Raw genomic sequence first — 18,335 nt, 5'->3', positions numbered from 1 at the left:
TCTATGTTCTTGATAATTCTCTCTGATATATCTGTATACATATTAACAATCATGATTGCAATCTTTTAATTTTCAACACCTATTATAGTAAAAACAAATTAAACTAACAACAAAAAGTTATCAAAGTTATGGTCATCTAATCTATTCTAGTAAATAACAACAAAAAATTATCAAAGTTATCAAAATAACAACAAAAACAAATTAAAATAACAATTAGAGTGCAAAACAAATTAATTTAACATAATATATTCTTATATTACTAAATATTATAAGTTTATGTTATATTTAATATTGTTAATTTAACATAAATGCTTATAAATATTATTCATTTCCATTTTCTCATAACAATTCAAGTGACAAAATTAATTAATTCGACTAAATATTTATTAATTTAACAAAAATAGTAGCAATTTATCTAAGCACTTAAATTAGAATTTTTAAATAAATAAACTTGTGTATTATACAATTAAAAAATTAAAGAATTTAGTGATAGAAACTTGAATTATGGAAGAATTCCGTCGTCGATCAATTCTTTATGTACTCAACCAGCTCAAATAAATTCCCTACAAAAATAAATTGTAAATAAAAATTAAACATAAGAGGAGAAAATAAAAATATTAGAAGCAAGAAAAACTTACTGTTGTGAAGAAGGAACAAATGAAGTTGGAAGAACAAATAAGAATGATGCGAGAGAGAAAATAAGGGTGAGGGTTTGTAAATTGGAAGAATGAATAAGAAAGATGCAAGAAAGGAAGAAGAAAACATAAGGGAGAGTTTATAAAGACCATTAATCTGTCGCTTACAACCGACACCGGGTTTCAAAATATTTAAAAAACTAAAATCTATGTCGCTCAGAACCGACGCAAGCTTTAAAATATTTAAAAACAATAATTAGTGTCGGCTAGAAGCGACACCCATACTTTATGTCACTTAAAAGCGACATTATTCTATTTAAAGAGAAACCAATATTTAAAAATTATTAAGATGTATGTCGGTTATAAGCGACATTAAATGTTTATGTTGATTAAAAGTGACATAGACAATTTATGACTCTTACAAGCGATAGTAAATCCGACGTTATGTTCAGTAGGTGTCGCAAATGTTTTGTCTGCCACTATATTATATTAAACCGACATCACCCACTGACACTATATGTAAGATCCCACATCGCCCAGGGGTGAGGATCTTGTAAGCCTTATATGTATATTCCCATCTCTATCTAGCACGTGGGAGCTCACTGGCTTCGGGTTCCATCGGCGAGTTCGCATGAGAGCAATCCCATGATGGGTGACCCACTAGGAAATTCTTGTGTGAGTTCCCAGAAACAAAATCGTGAGGGCGTGGTCGAGGCCCAAAGCTGACAATATCGTGCTACGACGGAGTCGAGCCAGGGATGTGGTGGGGGCCTGGGCCGGGATGTGACACTATAAGGCCCTTTTGTAGTAGTGGATAACCAATAGGATGAAAACTAAAATTAATCTTAATTATTTTAATAATTAATGTAACTATGGGCCCAATAGATTAATAAAATGAGAACTTTAACGAAAAACCACATTTTTCACTAAAAAGTCAATTCTGAGACTATTCACTTTACCCTTTATTTTGTTCTTATCGTTAAAACTCAAAGTTTTCAAGCCATTTTCATTAGTTTTTTTAATAAAAAATTAAGAAGATTTATAATTTATATTCAATTGGCTGCATCAACCCATTTATATAATCTTGACATATCATCTCCTTTATAGATGCTCTTTATACAAGCTATCATCAAAACGAGATTTCCAAATTTGAGCGAAACCATGCAATAAACTATCTATAATAATTTGATATCAAACTCGTCATCTGCATTTAATTGTAATGCTATTTATCACCAAGTCGATCAGACAAGCTCTTCATGGAACTGTACTTGTCATGTCAGGGCCGGTCCTGAGTTTTTGGATGCCCGGTGCGAAAACTCAAAATGTGCCCTTTTTTAATACTGAAATATATGTTTAAAAAAAAATTTAACGAGGGCTGGAACCCAGTCGAAGCTGGGGGGTTAGGCCCTCACGCCCAAATTATATTACTTGAGAAAATATACAACGGGGGGGACATAGTACCTAAACCCCGACAATCAAAAATACAATCATATACAACCATTCCTAGGAAAGCTCCTTGAAATTTCAACCTTTAAGAAATTGTCTTCTAGCATTTTTTGAAGCAAAATCATCAATTATATCATCATACTCCAAGTCTTCAATCTCATCTTTTTCAATGCATAAGATTGCTAATCCATTTAGCCTATCTTGAGTCATAGTGGTCCGCAAGTAATTTTTTAATAATTTCAATTTTGAAAAACTTCTTTCTGCAGATGTCACAGTCACAGGTACAGTCAACAGTACACGATAAACAATCAAGACATTAGGACACATGTCAGTTTCTTTTACAAAGTTTGCTATTTCCATGGATGTCCAAGGGTTATTAGAGAGAAATGCTTCTTAGGATAAATGATATTAGTTTCTCGAATTTGTCCATTTTCTACAAGTAAGTCTCTCAGTTCTACATTAAGACCATCCCAAACTCTTGGATCATAAATGTTTAAATGGAAAATAGGTGCAGGAGATTCAATATTTTCCTCTACACCAATATGATCACCATCAACATTTAAATTCACATCACCACCACCACCATTTTCATGGTCTTGAGACTCATCACCAACATTTTCTTCTAAATCACTATTATTTTCATGATCATGAGACTCCCCAACAACATTTTGTGACTCTTCACCAACATTATTTTCTCTCAAATTTTCAACTGACTCATTTTGTGTAGAGAAAAATTTATGAAGAGATCCTCTTAAACTTTCGGCAATTTCGTTATCCTTTGCCTTTTTTTTCCTTTTCATATTACCAGAGAGTTGTTTCCTAAAAGACATTGCTTCGATAATTTGTTTGCAAAAATTACCTACACATGATATAACAAAAATTTCCTATCAAAATTATCATTCTAACACATATTATATATTATAAAAATACAAACATATAGTCTAATATATTATAAAAATTAAACCTAAAAATTGGGTTTGAAATGAAATCAAATAATTCAATTCATCAACAACAACAATTCTATACATCAATTATCATATAATTCTATATCATTTGCAAAATTTTATATTAAATTATGAATTGATATTGATAAGTCAAATTTTAAAAATTAATTTACCTCAAAACTCAAAATGGTTGGTGGTGAGTGAATGCTTTTGGCACTTGCACTTGCAGGAGCAACTGAGGAGGAGGGACAGTCTGGACTGGACTGTCGACTGTGAAGGGGAGCGAGCAGAAGGTCAGACGGCAGCAGGGAGGGAAATATTAGGAAAGGGGGAGTGGGGATATGGGAATAGGTATAGGGTTTTTGCTTTTTGGGGACCGAGTGGTCCTTTAATGTTGTTTTGTATTATTTTTATTTTTTATTTTTTATTTTTTTATATTTGTGAAGCCCTGGACTAGGTCCTTTTTAAACCTACCTTGGGCTCTTGCCCTCCAGCCGGCAGCCCTATATGGGCTTTGGACCTTTTTTTTTTTTTTTAATACTTAGTAATTTTGGTTATTTTTGTTGGTGCCCCCTTTAGTTTTGGGTCCTGGACAGTTGTCCCTGTGGCACTGGGCCTGGGCCGGGCCTGTGTCATGTGTATCCACATTGATATTCCTGTCATACATAGGACAATAACTTTTCATTCTTTTAATTCCTGTCCGAAGACTCCCAACTAGGGGAAAAGATCTCTTTGTGAGGATACGGGAATCAATCAATCATGTCTGTTCATAGTACATTATACGGTTAGTTTTTGTTAAGTACTATTTATATTCAATTTTAAATTTTAAATTCAAAATATTTTCTAATTGCATGATGCACGATGAACGGACATGATTGATTGATCTTCCGGATTCTCACAAAGAGGATCCGGAGATGATTCTTTTCCCCCAACTAAGTATCATCAGCAAGTCGAAATAATATTAAGGGCAATCATGACCAGTACTACTTTATTACTTTAATTAGAATGTGTTCGATCCAGACATAAAACACAAAAAAAATTTCGATGTGCTCAAAACATAGGTAGTACACCATATTATATTATACAAATGGGAGGACAATTAAAAAATAAACTTCCATTCACTTATATAATAACATGTAATATAATACCTCGTGTTCCTGGTTGATTGAAATTTTTTTCCATCCAACAGCTGACCTTTAATTTTCCGTGATGGAGACAAGCTTCACATAAATCGTGCACTACATTATACACATATATACCAACCTTCCCATGCAGATAAAGTCATGCAAAAGTGTCCTTATCCTTTCACAAATTAACATCTCTCTCTTCTTTATGTTCTATTTCCTTGAAGCTCAAGTGATGAATTTCTATTGAATGTTATGCTATATATATAATGCCTACAAAGACTGCAATTAGTATATAGCTTGCCGCAGACCATTGGGGCCAAACAATATAAAATAAAATAAATAAAAATCCAATTCCCTTGCTATTTCGACGAGCACTTTGAAAATGTCTGAAAAAATGAAATTGTAGTTTCAATGGAGGAGTTGTTCGCAAGCGGAGGAGATCGGGAACAACCTGCAGAAATCGTCACTACGGAGCAAAGTCCAGAGGTGTGGGTTACGATCCTTGAGGAGACAATAAAAACCACTAGGGTGAAAAAGCTCAAAAAAATGATAACAGTGGATGAAGCGATTCTTGCAATTCAGCAAAATTCCAAACCAAAGATCCAAAGGGTTCCTTTATCACTCCGAGATCACAAAAATTTCAACGAGTATTTCGAGCCAAGGGTAGTAGCATTTGCCATTTGGTCCTTACCACCATGGTAAACCCAAGTATGAGCTGGCAGAGGAAATGAAGCTTCAATTGGCGGCAAAAATTTTCAGAGATCGTCACCTGATTCACTACTACAATATATGCTATCACCGTCTGAGCAAAAACCGACGAGAAATCCCATTTCTGTCGCAATTTTGGAAAAAATCCGACATAAAACAATGTAATGTCGCATTTTCAAAGCGACACTATTGCTAGCGTCACGAAAGGGCTTTAGCGTCGGTTTCGTAGCTTAAACCGCCACTAAACAGCGTCGCTTTAAAGCGACACTAACATTCACGTCGCTTTATAGCGACGTACACGTCCACGTTACGTCGCTTCAAGGCAACGTTCATTAGCAATTTAATTGTAAAATATCCATCCTACTGTCGCTTTTAAACGACACTGAAATAATATTAAATCAATTTAATATCCCATAAACCGACGTCAAATAACAATTAAATTAATAAAATATACAAACTAATAACGGTCTTAACCGACACCACCTTTGTTAATAATAAAAAAAAAACCCCACAAACTGCATTCGTCTTCGATTCTTTGTAACACAAAAAATTTATATAATTATATTAATAAATTCCGAGGCCAAAATAAACATTAATAAAAATAATTAACAATTACAATAATGCCAAAATACACAAATATCGTACATACATTAATGAAAATAATTAACAATTAAAATAGTGCCAAAATACACAAATATTGTACATCTAACGTTCCACTTAATATATAAAAACTCGTTCGTCACAACAACTACTAAATCCGACATTACAAACATAACATAAAAAAACAAAAAAGATAGAACGATTAAAGTGTCATATTTAATCGACAAGAAAAAGAACCAACTAAATTACTGAACCGAATCTGCGCCTGAACGTGGCACAGATCCTTCTCGTCCTTGAGGTCCTATATTTGATGCCAACATCCTCGACAAGTCCACATCAGATCCAACACCCGCAAGCATTTCAGCAAACCCCCCAACTGGAAATTCAGGACAATGAGCAGCCATCTCGGGTCGATATACTGGCACTTGATAAGGCGGCTCCTGCATGTAAGGCATGGGAGGCTGCTGCATGTATGGCATAGGCGGCTGCTGCATGTATGTCGTGGGCTGCATAGGCATCGGATATATAGGATACGGAGGTTGCTGATTATGACCAACATACGGATATGCAGGGGGTGGCTGACTTTGACCCGACTGTTGAGGAGGAGGCTGACTCTGGCCTGACTGCTGGGTTCCCGGGCTATACGGTGGTTGTGGTTGTGGCTGAAATCTCTGGAAAAGCCACGCAAACATCTGACTTTGCTTGTTCTCTAGGTCCGAAATCTGTTTATTGTTATTTTCGTCCCTCAATTTCAACTCATTATTTTGAGTCATCAGCAATGCCATTGCACTGTTAGATGACTTCTTGGAGGAAGTTGATGTAGAAGACGAAGAAGACGCATAGGACACCATATCAGGAGTCACACCATGACCGTATCCTCTGACTCTATTATACCTCTCAGGACCCATTGTATCAACATACACTTGGGTCCTAAGATCTTCATTATCCTCTTGCCCCGACTGAATCAAAGTTTGCAGATTGGTCTCCATTGTTGCCTTGCATTACAATTTTTAAAAATAAAAATTCATTTGTAAAACAGAAAAATAAGCCATAGATAATAAAAGTTTATAAAACAGTAAAATAAGCTATAGATAATAAAAATTCAATCGTAAAACAAAAATACTAACACAGTAAAATAAATTACCCCTGTACGCTCCGATGCTTCATCAATCCAAGTTTCATTTTTTCGTGTATGACATTCACGAAAAAAAGTTACAGGATCGGCCTCTTTCCCATGCTTCTTCCGCTTTATAAAAAATAAAATTTCACACAAACAATTTTAGGCAAACGTCATTAAAATTAAAATTTATAACTATAGAATATTTTAAAAGGAAAACTAATGAAAAGGTCTTGAAAACTTTGAGTTTTAATGATAAGGACAAAATAAAGGGTAAAGTGAATAGTACCAGGATTGACTTTTTAGTGTAAAAATGTGGTTTTTTGTTAAAGTGAACAGTACCGGGAGTTTTTCGTTAAAGTTCCCTATTTTAAATAACATTTCTTCAAATTGTAAAATCCATACATATTCTTGCCGCTTTCTTGCAAAAGATTTTGTACCAGTAGTATGGTTCATTGTTTTCCTTTGCCGATTAATCTTGTTTTTTTCAGCAACCTCCTGGAAATAATAATAAAAAAATTATTACACAAATTTATAATTATAATGAAATAAACTACATCGATTACCTTTGTTTTATCTCCACTCCAGTATGCCAACAAATTACCCCACTGGGTAGGATTCACATCAGGAGGAGGCTCGCGACGCTCCTCTGCTGCTCTCTCGGTATAATACTTTTTTTTTAACTTATTTCTAAACTCTTTATGTGCATGCTCAGCAACCTTAAGCGTCATAAACCGGATCAAAGGCATTTTTGGTATATCTGCATCTTCAAAAACAATATTTCCCTACATCCATAAAAAAATAAAAAATCAACCAAGTCAAATATTATAACAATCATTGAATTATTCTTTTATATTCTAATAAAAATAAAAATATCTCTACCTTAATTCTATTCCAGAAAGCTTCCTTATCTACATCCTTAATCTTACGCCAATGCTTCGCCAATGGGAGATTTATGTGGTCTCTAACCTCCGATGCCACATATTTTGAAAATGCACTAGAATTATCACTAATGCATTTTCCGGACATATCAAACGAACAAAGCTGTTTCGTCCATTTTGGAACTGAGGGTCCTCGCCTCCGTTGAGATCTTCCTTGTTCATACAAAAACCACGATTAAAACACACCAAAAAAGTAGGAAACAAATGTAAATTTTCAGTTTATAAGAATAATAGAAGATTAAACACCCAAAAAAAAAACGACAATAATAAAAAAATAGAAAAATAACCAGCTTCGACCTCCTCCCCTTCCACATGAAGTTCCTCATAGCGTTCATGATCACTACTACCATCCATAGCGTTAATAATATGGAAGAAATGCGGATTACAGAAGATGGGGAAGGAAAGGGAGTGAAATGAGGGAGTAAGCGGACTGAAATGAGAGAGTGAAATGAGAGAGAGCAAATGAAATAGGTCGTACAAGCTTAAATATGCTAAAAAAATTAGCGTCGAAATATACAAACCTTACGTCGCTTCAAACCGACACAACATCTGACACAGTTTTGACTGCAACGATATTGGCGTCGAAATAGGGTCGTATTGCGTCGCTTTAAACCGACGCTAGTCTGACAGATTTGCGTATTGCGTCGAAATAAGGTCGTATTGCGTCGCTTTAAACCGACGCTAGTCTGACAGATTTGGCTAGCGTCGAAATAGAAGACAATTGAGTCGGTTTGAACCGACGTTATTCTGACACACAGTAATTGCAGTGGCCTTGGAATTGGACGTGCGAATGAACCGAGGCATCGAATTAATAAATGCTTGCGTCGAAATAATAAGTTATTGCGTCGGTTTAAACCGACGCGTAAAATGTGACGTCGAAATAATAAGTGGTTGCGTCGAAATAATAAGTAGTTGCGTCGGTTTAAACCGACGCTACGCAACCATTTATTATTTCGATGCCTCGGTTCATTCGCACGTCCATTTATTATTCCAATTCATTTCCCCGTGCAAAAAAAAGCGGGAAAATTCCCGCCCAACATAAAAAGAAAAAGAGTTTAACCAAAAAAAAAATTTGAAACGCAAGAGAAAAAAAAAAAATTTAACCCAGAAAAAAAAATGAGCAATTATGTTATTTCATATAATATTTTAATATATAAAATTTAACTTATACATAATACTTAATAAAAAACAGAAATATAATTTTAGGATCATTTTGATATAGATGCCTTAAATTTGAATTTTTTTAATCAAACATCTATAACTTTGAAACTTTTGATAAAACATTCTTCTGTTAATTTTTAATTAAAATTTTGATTTTTATTGTAAATAATTGACCAACTAGTTCATAAAATAATATGATAAATATTCTCAAATCACCACAAACATCCTATCTTATCTTATCATAATTCGTTCAAAATGACTTTTTCTTATGCAAATAATTTGTTGTATTAAATTATAAAAACATATAAACATCATATTAACATACAATTATGAAATATAACATGTTTGACGGTTCGATCTAGAATTTGGAGTTTGGGACCTATATTTGTATATAATTCAAGATCCCTAATAAACACTAGAATTTGGAGTTTGGGGCCTAAATTTGCAAAACTAGAATTTGTTGTTTCGATCTTGAATTATATACACATATAAACATCATATTAACATACAAAATTATGCGATCTCGAATTATATACAAACATGTTTGACGGTTTGATCGTCGAAATTAGTTTCGTAGAATTCGTATTCCATCAAAACGATAGATTCACTAACACTTAAAGAGTGTATTCATACATTCATTAAGTGCAACACAAGATTTTGTGATATCCACTAGTGTAAATATTTCAAATTGAAGATCGCATTCATTCACTGCATTCATATAGGGTGAAGGAGTGTACATATAAAAAATCATCAAAATCGGAGTTAAAATAACCGTTAGATCGTGATTTTTCGTTAATAACCGTCGAATAAGTTTTTCCCGTTACTTTGTCTCAGAAGGTTTTTTTTTTGCAATTTTTGGCGTATACGATCTCGAATTATATACAAACATGTTTGACGGTTCGATCGTCGAAATTAGTTTCGTAAAATTCGTATTCCATCAAAACGATAGATTCACTAACACTTAAAGAGTTTATTCATACATTCATTAAGTGCAACACAAGATTTTGTGATATCCACTAGTGTAAATATTTCAAATTGAAGATCGCATTCATTCACTGCATTCATATAGGGTGAAGGAGTGTACATATAAAAAATCATCAAAATCGGAGTTAAAATAACCGTTAGATCGTGATTTTTCGTTAATAACCGTCGAATAAGTTTTTCCCGTTACTTTGTCTCAGAAGGTTTTTTTTTTGTAATTTTTGGCGTATGCGATCTCGAATTATATACAAACATGTTTGACGGTTCGATCGTTGAAATTAGTTTCGTACAATTCGTATTCCATCAAAACAATAGATTCACTAACACTTAAAGAGTTTATTCATACATTCATTAAATACAACACAAGATTTTATGATATCCACTAGTGTAAATATTTCAAATTGAAGATCGCATTCATTCACTGCATTCATATAGGGTGAAGGAGTGTACATATAAAAAATCATCAAAATCGGAGTTACAATAACCGTTAGATCGTGATTTTTCGTTAATAACCGTCGAATAAGTTTTTCCCGTTACTTTGTCTCAGAAGGTTTTTTTTTGTAATTTTTGGCGTATGCGATCTCGAATTATATACAAACATGTTTGACGGTTCGATCGTCGAAATTGGTTTCGTAGAATTCGTATTCCATCAAAACGATAGATTCACTAACACTTAAAGAGTTTATTCATACATTCATTAAGTGCAACACAAGATTTTGTGATATCCACTAGTGTAAATATTTCAAATTGAAGATCGCATTCATTCACTGCATTCATATAGGGTGAAGGAGTGTTCATATAAAAAATCATCAAAATCGGAGTTAAAATAACCGTTAGATTGTGATTTTTCGTTAATAACCGTCGAATAAGTTTTTCCCGTTACTTTGTCTCAGAAGGTTTTGTTTTGCAATTTTTGGCGTATGCGATCTCGAATTATATACAAACATGTTTGACGGTTCGATCGTCAAAATTGGTTTCGTAGAATTCGTATTCCATCAAAACGATAGATTCACTAACACTTAAAGAGTTTATTCATACATTCATTAAGTGCAACACAAGATTTTGTGATATCCACTAGTGTAAATATTTCAAATTGAAGATCGCATTCATTCACTGCATTCATATAGGGTGAAGGAGTGTACATATAAAAAATCATCAAAATCGGAGTTAAAATAACCGTTAGATCGTGATTTTTCGTTAATAACCGTCGAATAAGTTTTTCCCGTTACTTTGTCTCAGAAGGTTTTTTTTTTGCAATTTTTGGCGTATGCGATCTTGAATTATATACAAACATGTTTGACGGTTCGATCGTCGAAATTAGTTTCGTAGAATTCGTATTCCATCAAAACGATAGATTCACTAACACTTAAAGAGTTTATTCATACATTCATTTAGTGCAACACAAGATTTTGTGATATCCACTAGTGTAAATATTTCAAATTGAAGATCGCATTCATTCACTGCATTCATATAGGGTGAAGGAGTGTACATATAAAAAATCATCAAAATCGGAGTTAAAATAACCGTTAGATCGTGATTTTTCGTTAATAACCGTCGAATAAGTTTTTCCCGTTACTTTGTCTCAGAAGGTTTTTTTTTGCAATTTTTGGCGTATGCGATCTCGAATTATATACAAACATGTTTGACGGTTCGATCGTCGAAATTAGTTTTGTAGAATTCGTATTCCATCAAAACGATAGATTCACTAACACTTAAAGAGTTTATTCATACATTCATTAAGTGCAACACAAGATTTTGTGATATCCACTAGTGTAAATATTTCAAATTGAAGATCGCATTCATTCACTGCATTCATATAGGGTGAAGGAGTGTACATATAAAAAATCATCAAAATCAGAGTTAAAATAACCGTTAGTTCGTGATTTTTCGTTAATAACCGTCGAATATGTTTTTCCCGTTACTTTGTCTCAGAAGGTTTTTTTTTGCAATTTTTGGCGTATGCGATCTCGAATTATATACAAACATGTTTGACGGTTCGATCATCGAAATTAGTTTTGTACAATTCGTATTCCATCAAAACAATAGATTCACTAACACTTAAAGAGTTTATTCATACATTCATTCACTACATTCATATAGGGTGAAGGAGTGTACATATAAAAAATCATCAAAATCGGAGTTAAAATATAACCCAATATTAAAAAAAAAAGGTTTAACTTATATATAATACTTAATAAAAAACAGAAATAGGCTAACATTGCGTCGGATAAAATCGACGTAACATGACAGTCTGTGTCGAATTAAGCTTTCATTGCGTTGAAATATTCTTAGGTTGCGTCGGTTAAAACCGACGCCTAGATGACAGTCTGTGTCGAAATAAGCATTCATTGCGTCGGTTAAAACCGACGCCAAGTGAATGAAAAAAACCGAGAAAAGTGCCGCCCAAAATATTTCAATTAAACCGACGTCGGTTAAAAGCGACAGGAAACTAGCTAAAAAAAAAAAAAAATATAACCCAATATTTAAAAAAAAGGTTTAACTTATATATAATACTTAATAAAAAACAGAAATAAAAAAGATTTAACTTATATATAATACTTAATAAAAAATAGAAATATAATTTTATAATAAGATATCATAACATACAAAATGAAAGATAGTATAATTAATACATAAAAGAAGTAACATATTTATTCTCCATCATCATCTGTTAGCTCATCGTCGACATTGGCATGATTAACGAACTCGGTAGGCAACGCTAATGATTCAAGAAAAGGAGTCTCTTCCACGCCAACCCTTGTATGAAAATTTTCATTATCAAGAATTCGATCATCCAAGTTCAGTATGGCATAATCATCAATAGCATCACTATCCTCTAGTACGTCAAACAAATCCCTCGGCTGGGTTCGAACAACTACGTGCCAATCTTTTTCAATTGTGTCCTCCACGTAAAATGCTTGTAATGCTTGTGATGCTAGTATGAAAGGATCCTCTTTAAATCCCAATTGATTGAAATTCACCATAGTAAATCCATATTGATCGGTCTTCATTCCTCGTGGACTTTCACTGTTAACCCATTCGCACTTAAATAACATCACAGCTCGACCCCTATCTCCTGCCTCAGTAGGACCACAATATTTAACCTCGAACATATCCACAACTCTGCCATAACAATTCACTTGCCCGATTGCTCCAGGAACATTTGCAGGTACAAAGACACCACAATTTTGATTCTTATGTTTATCATCCACAGAATTTATACGAAATCTAAACCCATGAACAATGTGACTTTTATATCTACCCACAACCCTACTAGGATAATTAGCTAGCCAATGCAAGTCTTGAGATATCAACGTGTCATTAGCATGATAGCTTGAATTCATCTGTAATAAGTATGAAGATAAAAATTGACAGAATAACTATGACACGTTATAATTAAAATGCATAACAATAAATAAATAATGTGATTGTTATATCAACTCACATGTTGCTTGAACCATTCTGGAAATTCTTTCTTGCTTAGCTCCTTAATTTGTCGCATAGTTAACCTTTCTCGACGATGTTTAGTTTTCAAGAATTCCTCATGTTGGCTACACAATTATGTCCAAATTTAGATAATTAATTTTTCAAAGTTAAGAAAATCAATAAAACATTAAGACGTATGATTAAACGTTCTTACCTTCTAAATGGGTTCACTTCATCACAATTATTTAAAATGTATCTATGGCACTGATCAAGAGCATTTAGATCGAGCTCCACATGTTCTCCTGAACCCATATAACATCCTTTAGAGTAAAAAATTGATAACCCACCAGACACTCCACGTCCAATACCATCTTCATTTCGGCCTCTACGGGTACGACGAGACTCAACACCTCTAAGATACATGGAACAGAAGGACAAGCACTCATCCACCAAATATGCTTCAGCAATAGAACCTTCAGGACGACCCTTATTACGAACATATCGCTTCAACGTTTGCAAATACCTATAATTATAAACGAAACACAAACAATTATAATTATAAATTAAAGTTATGACTACAATTGTAAAAAATTTATAAAAATTTATTAATTACCGTTCAATTGGATACATCCATCTATAGGGAACAGACCCTGCAAGAGCTGCTTCATCTGCCAAGTGAACTGAAAGGTGCACCATTATATCAAAAAATGCAGGAGGAAATATTTTTTCAAGTTGACATAATGTCAAGGCAATTCTTGAACTCAGTTCCTTGAATCCTTCCTCAGACTCCTTCTTACTACAAAACTGTCTGAAAATTGCACTCAACTCTAATAATACCATAGTAACAGCTTCAGGAAAAACCGGGCGTATTGCAAGCGGGAGTAATTGCTGCATTAAAACATGGCAATCATGACTTTTCAACCCATGTATTTTTCGTTCATTCACGTGCACACATCACGATAAATTTGATGAATATCCATCGGGGACCCGAATAGTAGACAACACATTGCAAAACGCAGTTTTTTCTTCTCTTTTCAACGTGAACAAAGCTGGAGGTAGAAATGTTCTATTTCCTTCTCTACGTGGGTGTTGACTGCGTCTTATGTTCAAGACTTCAAGATCTGCACGTGCAGCCAATCCATCTTTAGACTTTTCTATACCTAGCAATGTTCCCACCACACTGTCACATATATTCTTCTCGATATGCATAACATCAAGATTGTGTCTAATCAACAGATGCCTCCAATAAGGTAGTTCATAAAAAATAGATTTCTTCTTCCACTGACTGTTACCACTTGTACTGCTCGAAGTTCTTTTTCTGCGTTGCCCAACTGAAGCATTTTTCTTTGGTTTTCCAAAAGTAAATCTCAATGTACAAAGTTCTTCGAGACATTGTAAACCAGTCCACTGCCTTGGTGCACTACGATGCTCTCGACGACCATTAAAAGCTATGGTTTGCCTTCGAAACCTATGATTATCTTCAAGAAAGCGTCGATGCCCCATATAACAAATTTTACGACTCGCCGGCAAGTAAATAGATTCTTTATCATGCATGCAATGTGGACAGGCTTTATAGCCATGTGTACTCCATCCTGACAACATTCCATAAGTCGGAAAATCACTTATAGTCCATAAGACAGCAGCTTTCATTGTAAAACTTTGGTTGGAATACGCATCATAAGTTGGAGTGCCCACCTCCCACAACTCATTCAACTCGTCAATCAGTGGACACATGTATACATCAATCTCTTTACCAGGACTGCGCGGTCCTGGTATTAAAAGAGACAACAACAAATTTGGTTGCTTTATGCACATCCAAGGCGGCAAATTGTAAACAGAAAGCACCACAGGCCATGTGCTATGGTCATTCCTCATTTTTCCAAAAGGATTAAATCCATCACTGGCCAACCCTAATCGGACATTTAGAATTTCTGACGCAAAATCCGGATATAAATTATCCAAATGCTTCCATGCTGGAGAATCTGAAGGATGTCTCATAAACTCATCTTTAGGACATTCAATTGCATGCCACCTCATATGTTCAGCTGTATGTTTCGACATAAAAAATCGTTGCAATCGTGGTTTTAAAGGAAAATACCACATAACCTTAGCTGCGATCTTTTTTCTCGACCTATCTGCTGCGTTGGTACTTTTATATCTTGATTCACCACAAACCGAGCACACGGTCAATTCCGAAGTATCTTTCCAATAGATCATGCAATCATTGGGACATGCATCAATTTTCATATACGTCAGACCCAAGTCATTTATAAGCTTTTTTGCCTTATAACAAGATTCAGGTAAACAATCCCCTTCAGGCAACATTCTTTTAATTAACTCCAATAAAGTTGTGAAGATCTCGTCTGGCATTCCCGCTAAACACTTGATCTGATATAGTCTGACAACTGCTTCTAATTTCTTAAACTCCTTACACCCTGGCCACAAATCTTGATCTGCCTCTTCAAGCAACCTAAAAAAAGTCTCCACCTCTTCTGGACGCCCTTCCCCAATAGACGGTTCAGTAGACGGCCCAACACATTCTTCTGTTAATGGTTGGACAAATACATCAATAAGAAAGTCAGGCATGCCAATCACCTCATCTCCTGTTTCTTCTTCTCCAATTGCCACATTTTGCTCTCCAATGTTTTGCTCGCCATGATGTCGCCAGCAAGCATTTTTATAATCTTTATCCATATCATACAATATGAGATGTTCAATAATAGTGTTCCTAACAAAAGAATATCGATTACAACATCTTTTGCAAGGACATCTAAACTTGTCAGGACCAACACCATTTGCAACTGCTTGATCCAAAAACAAATTAATTTCAGCTGTATACGCTTCAAAATTTTGGGGTATCGTCAACCAACTCTTGTCCATATTTTACCAGTTTACGAGGGTAAAGTATTACGCTGACACTAAGATGCCTACAATCTTGCACTCCCTATCATGTAGGCATAACTATTAGAATTTTCAATTTCTATCTTTCAACCCTCGAACTCTATCACGATTGCAATCTTTTAATTTTCAACACCTATTATAGTAAAAACAAATTAAAATAACAACAAAAAGTTATCAAAATTATGCTCATCTAATCCATTCTAGTAAATAACAACCAAAAGTTATCAAAATAACAATAAATTAAAATAACAATTATAGTGCAAAAGTTATATTTAATATTGTTAATTTAACATAAATGCTTATTTAAATTATTCATTCCATTGTCTCATAACAATTCAAATTGTAAAAAAATTTAATTTAACATAATATATTCTTATATTACTAAAAATCATAAGTTTATATTATATTAATATTGTTAATTTAACATAAATGCTTATAAATATTAATCATTTCATTTTCTCATAACCATTCAAATTGCAAAAAAAAATTATTTAACATAATATAATTTTATATTACTAAATATTATAAGTTTATGTTATATTTAATATTGTTAATTTAACATAAATGCTTATAAATATTATTCATTTCATTTTCTCATAACCATTCAAATTGCAAAAAAAATTAATTTAACATAATATATTTTTATATTACTAAATATTATAAGTTTATGTTATATTTAATATTGTTAATTTAACATAAATGCTTATAAATATTATTCATTCCATTTTCTCATAAAAATTCAAATTGCAAAAAAATAAATTATTTAACATAATATATTCTTATATTACTAAATATTATAAGTTTATATTATATTTAATAATTTTAATTTAACATAAATGCTTATAAATATTATTCATTCCATTTTCTCATAACCATTCAAATTATTCTCATCTAATCCATTCTAGTAAATAACAATAAAAAATTATCAAAATAACAACAAATTAAAATAACAATTAGAGTGCAAAAAAAATTAATTTAACATAATATATTCTTATATTACTCAATATTATAAGTTTATGCTATATTTAATATTGTTAATTTCGTTTATAAATGCTTATAAATATTATTCATTCAATTTTCTCATAACAATTCAAATTATTCTCATCTAATCCATTCTAGTAAATAACAACAAAAAATTATCAAAATAACAACAAATTAAAATAACAATTAGAGTGCAAAAAAATTTAATTTAACATAATATATTCTTAAATTACTCAATATTATAAGTTTATGTTATATTTAATGTTGTTAATTTAACATAAATGGTTATAAATAATATTCATTCCATTTTCTCATAACAATTCAAGTGAAAAAATTAATTAATTCGCCTAAATATTAATTAATTTAACAAAAATAGTATAAATTTATCTAACTACTTAAATTACAATTTTTAAATAAATAAACTTGTGTATTATACAATTTAAAAATTAAAGAATTTAGTGATAGAAACCTGAATTATAGAAGAATTCCGTCGTCGATCAATTCTTTATGTACTCAACCAGCTCAAATAAATTCCCTATAAAAATAAATTGTATCTAAAAATTAAACATAAGAGGAGAAAATAAAAATATTACAAGCAAGAAAAACTTACCTTTGTGAAGAATGAACTCGGTTAGGTGAAAGAGAAGAAGAAATTGCAATGGTGAAAGAGAGAAGAAGGCTTCGTAAATCGTGAGAATGAAATAAATGCAAGAGAGAAGAAGAAAACACCGGGGGGGGGGGGGAGGGGGTATATAAGGACTATTAATTTGTCGCTTACAATCGACACCGGGTTTCAAAATATTTAAAAAAATAAAATATATGTCGCTCAGAACCGACACAGGATTTAAATTATATAAAAACAACAACTAGTGTCGCGTCTATATGCGACACCCATGGTTTATGTCGCTTAAAAGCGACACTGTTTTATTTAAAGCGACTTCAGGATTTAAAATTATTAAAATGTGTGTCGGTTATAAGCGACATTAATTATTTACGTCGGTTTCAAAGCGACGCAGGCCTTGTAAATCCGACGTTATGTTCAGTGGGTGTCGCAACTCTCTTGTGCGCCATTATATTATATTAAACCGACGCAACAACTGACACTATAAGGGCCTTTTGTAGTAGTGATTGTTGATGTTGAAGCTTTGCTCAAGATGGTTGAGGATAACATCAAGGAGCTAAGGCAGTGCTATGATGAGGAAGCAACAAAGGACTACGATGATGGGCCCTCGCGAGGATGCTGTTCGTTGATGGGTGTTCGATGTTGGAATTCATATATACATATATACGAAGTTGGAAGATTTTAACATCAAGAGAGACCAAGCGGCATTTGCAGAACAGGACATGTTCTTGCTAGAGAACCAACT

At 33.1% G+C, this 18,335-nt stretch overlaps 1 long non-coding RNA gene across 1 annotated transcript; it reads right to left on the bottom strand.

The window, feature by feature from the left end:
- Positions 1–298: 298 nt before the first annotated feature.
- On the bottom strand, positions 299–17,578 carry LOC126598889 (uncharacterized). The gene is made up of 2 exons (XR_007615007.1): positions 17,438–17,578; positions 299–563 (listed from the first exon to the last, which is right to left on the bottom strand). It is a non-coding gene; the product is annotated as an uncharacterized LOC126598889 (long non-coding RNA).
- Between the last annotated feature and the right edge of the window lie 757 nt (positions 17,579–18,335).

Source organism: Malus sylvestris, chromosome 14, assembly GCF_916048215.2.
Source record: "Malus sylvestris chromosome 14, drMalSylv7.2, whole genome shotgun sequence".
NCBI lineage: Eukaryota > Viridiplantae > Streptophyta > Magnoliopsida > Rosales > Rosaceae > Malus > Malus sylvestris.
The sequence above is the reverse complement of the archived record's forward strand: the minus strand, read 5'-3'. Positions and strand labels throughout refer to the sequence as shown.